This window comes from Microtus oregoni, unplaced genomic scaffold, assembly GCF_018167655.1.
Source record: "Microtus oregoni isolate MIOR12 unplaced genomic scaffold, Mior012 000005F_ref0000423, whole genome shotgun sequence".
Classification (NCBI taxonomy): Eukaryota; Metazoa; Chordata; class Mammalia; order Rodentia; family Cricetidae; genus Microtus; species Microtus oregoni.
The window spans coordinates 39,537,910-39,543,824 of record NW_024543064.1 but is presented as its reverse complement, the minus strand read 5'-3'; positions in this window follow the sequence as shown (position 1 = coordinate 39,543,824).

Here is a 5,915-nt window from a genome sequence, read left to right as displayed (position 1 = left end):
ACATACCTGTAATCCCAGTGCTTGACAGGTGGTAGCAGGAAGATTAAGAATCATGCTGGGAGATAGTGGCTCATGCCTTTAATACTAGCACTCAGGAGGCAGAGACAGGTGAATCTCTGAGTTCAAGACCAGCCTGGTCTACAGAGAAACCCTGCCTCAAATAAATATATAAACAAATAAAATAAAGAACATGTGCTACACTGCTACGTACTGAGTTCAACTCAATCATTGAAACGGGGGAAAAATCAGTTCAGTTTTTGTTGAGCTGGGAGTAATGGTAATTCCAGCACTAAGGAAGCAGAGGCAGGTGGATCTCTGAGTTCAAAGCCAGCCTGGTCCACAGAGCGAGTTCCAGGACAGGCCCCAGAGTTACAAAGAACCCTGTCTTGAATCCCTGCCCACCAAAAGAAAACCTGTATTCTACAGACAATAATATTAAGTGCTCACTATCTGTTAGTTGCTGTCAAATTAGTTGTAATCCTGATAAGTAGCCTATGCGGTAGGGACTGGCTGCTTTCAAGATGAGAAAACTTAAAATAGGCTAAATAACTTGCCTAGGATTATAGAGCCATCATGCAGCTATCAAAAAGATTTGAAGCCAGGCAGCTGAATTCTAAAGCCTACTTTGCTAAATTGTTGGCCGACGCACACTGAGCCTTGGGAAAATTAAAGATGGAAGCAGCACTGGATAACTAATTCCAGCTTTGGAAATCTTTGTTAACACATGTAGAATGTAAGACATGGACAACACCATGAGACACCAACAAAACAACAACAACAAAAAAACCAAAGCCAAAAAGAACCATCCAAATAGTTGGGGTTGAAGAAGGCTTAATGGGTTACTTGCTGACAAATATGAAGACATGAATTGAGGTCCTTAGCATCCATGTAAAAAAATAACAAAACAAAAACAAACTAGACACACAAGTACACATCTGTAATTGAGCACCATGGAAGCAAGGGAGGTGGATCCTTGGAGCTCAAAAAAAAGGAAAAAAAAAGATTCTGACCTATAAATTACACACACACATACTTGTTCATGAAAGTCATTGAGGCATGATGGAGGAAACTGATCCCCATCTGGGCAGATAATTCAGATTCACCTGTACAGTTGGGAAGGCAAGGCTACAACATATGCTAGAGACGGTTTACAGTAGGAAATAGGAACAGTAAGGGATGTATATATTGCTAGACAGTCAAACCTTAAGAGAATTAATTTTTAGGGCTAGGGAGATAGTTCAGAGGTTTAAGAGCACTTCCTGCTTTTCCAGAGTTTAGTTCCCAGCAGCCATGTTATGTGGCCCACTACCATCTTCAGGTCGATCCAGCTCCAGGGGTATCTGATGGTTCTACCAGCAAATACTCATGTGTGTGTGCATGCACACACACACACACACAAAGATTAATAAAATTTTGACGTCACTTTTATTGTGTACTTGTGTTGGCTTGCACGAGTACATGTAGGAAGACATTAGATACCGTGGAGCTGGAGTTACAGAAACAGTGAGCTGACTGAAGTGAATGCTGGAAATTTAACATATATATTATTTAAACTATTAATAATTTAATATATATAGTAATATATAAGTACATATATGTGTATATATGCTAAATAAACAGCTGCTCGCGCTCTCTCTGGGTCCCAATTATAATTGTTTTTTAGTTGGGTATGGTAGCCTCCTGCCTATAATTCCAGCATTTGGGAGGCTAAAGTAGGATAGCTCAGGAGTACAAGGCAATCCTGGGCTAAAGAATAAGACTGACCCAGTGTTTTTTGTTCATTCGGAGACAGGATCTCACTACATAGCCTTGGCTGACCTCAAACTCAGAGGCTGACTTCTGTGCACCACTGGGCCCAGACTGAACCAGTGTGAAACTACCAGGCTACTACCTGCTCACTGGGCACCCGTTTTCGTTGTTAAAACAAATACTAGGGGGGGCTGGAGAGATGGCTCAGTGGTTAAGAGCACTGCCTGCTCTTCCAAAGGTCCTGAGTTCAATTCCCAGCAACCACATGGTGGCTCACAACCATCTGTAATGAGGTCTGGTGCCCTCTTCTGGCCTGCAGGCATACACACAGATAGAATACTGTATACATAATAAATAAATAAATATTTAAAAAAAAAAAAAAAAAAAAAATACTAGGCATGCTTGCTTAAGCAAACACATAACACCTACCAGTTCAAATGATCCACAGGTCAGAATATATTAAAGAAAAAAAGTCCTCAGGGGCCAACAAAATAGTTCAATGTTCAGTTTGACATGCAGGCCTGACCACCTGCGTTTGATACTTGGCATCCACAGTGAAGAGAACTGATTCCCAAAGTTATCCTCTGCCCTCCACGTGCCTTCCAAGTGTCTCCTAATGTTACCAAGGATCAAAATTATGTAAATAAGCCACACAGCACAGTTCCCTAAGAGAAGACCATTAAGGCTACTACAATTTTTGGCTTTGCTTCTGTATTTAGCATTCTTAAGTGGCTTTTTTAAAAAATTTATTTATTATGCATACAATATTCTGTGTGTGTGTGTCTGCAAGAAGAGGGTACCAAACCTCATTACAGATGGTTGTGAGCCACCATGTGGTTGCTGGGAATTGAACTCATGACCTTTGGAAGAGCAGGCAATGCTCTTAACCGCTGAGCCATCTCTCCAGCCCCTTAAGTGGCTTTTGTACATGAAAGGTGCATGGCACTCCAGGGTTCCTATCCTAAACAGTTTATGACAAGTGGCACAAAGGGTGTCTTCTAACTCCAGTACACAAAATGCAGGGAGGCACAAAATTTAGCCTGGCTCAATGTCTATCACTCAGGCAAGAAGTTCAAAGTATAAGTTTCTGACCACTATTGGCATCATCTGTGAACTTAAGGAAATTCACAGACCTAGAAATTGTAGGCTTAAGGCCCAGAAAGTCTTCCAGGTAAATCTGATGCACACTCAAGTTCCTGAGGCCCTGGCTAAGAAACTGGGCTCATGAGAAAACGGTAAATTCAAGAGATTCGCTGCTGTTCCTTCTTGCCACCTCCTAATCCTTGTTAGCAGTTGGCTGACCTAGAACTGCCTTTAGTTTCCAAGTGCCCCTGTGTCTGGCTTCAAATTCTTTAAGAGACCTCCATCCCTATCAGAAAGCTGGGAGAAAGAAGCTGAGTCAGTGAGTCGCCATGATTCTCACACTCCAGACAGAGGCAGGTTAAGATCATTCCTGGTAAGCCAGCTCGTGGGCTACAGCAGATTATTAGAAATGGGCTAGTCCAGGTGCGAGAGCTAGCCTAGAAGAGGCTAGATAGAAATGGGCCAAGCGGTGTTTAAAAGGAAAAAAAAATAAAAAATAATGCTCAGATTCCTTAAAGTTCCTCTTATTTACAAAAGAAGTATCATTATTCTGATAAGGAAGAGATAAAAACACAAAGAATTGGTTAATGTGGAGAGATGGCTCAGTGGTTAAGAATACTGACGGCTCACGGTGGTGGTGGTAGTGGTGGTGTGGGGTTGGCGGAGGCAGCACACACCTTCAATCCCAGCACTTGGGAGGCAGAGGCAGGCGGATCTCTGTGAGTTCGAGGCCAGCCTGGTCTACAAGAGCTAGTTCCAGGACAGGCTCCAAAGCTACAGAGAAACCCTGTGTCGAACAACAACAAAAATAGGCTGCCTGAAAAGGCTGTGAGTTTTGTAGGTGTATATACAGAGAGCACTCAAATACATCAATAAATAAGTTAAAAGAAGAATTAGCCATAGAGTAAAAACAAACGGGTGTAGTTTGGTTCAGAGGATAAGTATTATTATTTTTTTAAAATATTTATTTATTTATTATGTATACAATATTCTGTCTGTGCGTATGCCTGCAGGCCAGAAGAGGGCACCAGACCCCATTACAGATGGTTGTGAGCCACTATGTGGTTGCCGGGAATTGAACTCAGGACCTTTGGAAGAGCAGACAATGCTCTTAACCTCTGAGCCATCTCTCCAGCCCGAGGATAAGTATTATTTTCCCTCTGCAACTAAAGGGCTGAGAGTCTGTGTTGTTAAATTCAGGCCCTACACACTGACCTGACCCTCTTGCCTTTACCTCCCAATTACTGAGGTCACAAGCATGTGCTACCGTACCAAATATTTAGGCCTCTGAAAAGCAGTGACAACCACTTTTGATACTGCTCTGGTAAATATCATGTGGGTCCATCAGTGACTGGTACAATGCAATTTGTATTTTAAACATAAAATTAGTACCTAAGAGTCTTGAGATAAACAGAACAGGGACCACATATTGTTTTTTTTTTTGTTGTTGTTGTTTTTTTTGCTGTTTCTTTCCTCCAACCCCTAAGAGTAGATAATTAAATTCAAGTAAGTAAATTTAATATTACTTCAGAGTTATTAGGTAAAAAGCCAACTTTCCTTGTGTGCATAACTAAAGGTTAATTGAGTTTATTGTTTTGGTTAAGATACATCTGCATTCAGGTGCAAGCAGGTGACTAAGAAATGATTGCTACTGCTATAAATGGTAGCTGATACCCAAATCCCAGTGCTGAGGAAGCCAAGACAGGAGGATTGCCACAAACCTACCTGGACTATACTGCAACACTAGGACAGACTGTACCATTGTTTTTTTCCCTAGGTAACTAGACTACTTTTTGTTGTGGTTGGTCCTGGGGTTGAACTCAGGGCCTCTAGTGAGGTAGGGAGGTGTTCTGCCCATCTAAGAAACTCACCTTCTTTCCTCCTTACCACTTTCAGTCAAGACCACAGGTAGCTCTGGCTTAACAAGCTGTTTTTTTAAAATGCTTCTTTATGGGGCTGGTGAGATGGCTTAGTACTGGCTGCTCTCCCAGAGGACTCAACTCCCAGCACGCATATAGAGGCTCACAACTGTCTGTAACTCCAGTTCCGAGGGATCCAACACCCTCTTCTGGCCTCCACAGGCACCAGGAACAAAGGTGTTACAACAGACATACATGCAGGCAAAATATCGATACACAGAAATAAAAATTTAAAGATGCCTTTTCCCTAATAAGGAACTTTATGTAAAGAGCCTTAAGGTCCTATGCTCTGTGAGATAACACAGACACACAGGGGTGGGGTAAGTCTTCCAGTACCAACTGAAGAGTGGACTTGTAAGAATGGAAACAAAACTTAAAATATATCCAAGCATTTTACTTGTGTAAGTTCCCCTCCCCCATTTTCTGGTTAGGCTTCCCAGACATTTCAAGTCCTGTAGCCAAGATGGAACATAGCTTGCCCATTTCTAGACAGTTACACCTACTTAGTTAGGAAGCTTCAAAGCTATCCAGTTGCTACGCATGTGATTAGATGGTAGAAAATACAAAGCAATAAAAACTATTTCTCTAAGCTTTAAACTGATATATAAAGAAAATGATTCGGGATGAAGCCTGAAAATTATATAAAGGCTGACCCTAAGCTGACCTGCCTATTTTGCCTGACACACACAGAAATACAGAACAAAAACCCATTTTGGTAAAGCAAAGCAAAGAAAAAAAAATTGGAGGGGGGGGGGAGATTTCTCAAAAAAATATACATAAACTTAAAAGTAGTTTATACTTACGTGTAATTTTTTTTTTAAATTAGATATTCTGGGAAACATGTAACTAGTCTGAACTTTAGGCCCTTCATGGCTATATTATAAAGTTTAACAATTTAGTAGACTGCAAAATTGATGGTTCTTAACAAGGAATGTGCAGAAATGAAGTTAAAGAGAGGATGGCCCAAGAGCACCAGAGGTGGCAGTTTGTTTTTGTTTTTTTCAACCTAAGACTGCATCATGAAAGACAACTGGGAAAAGTTCATTTACTAACTCTGAGAAGCTAGGAAAAAAGTCTGACTATAATACTTGATGACACAAATGTGTATAATTAGAAAATAAGGGTTAAAAAGAATGATCACTGAAAATATAGCACAACTTCAGC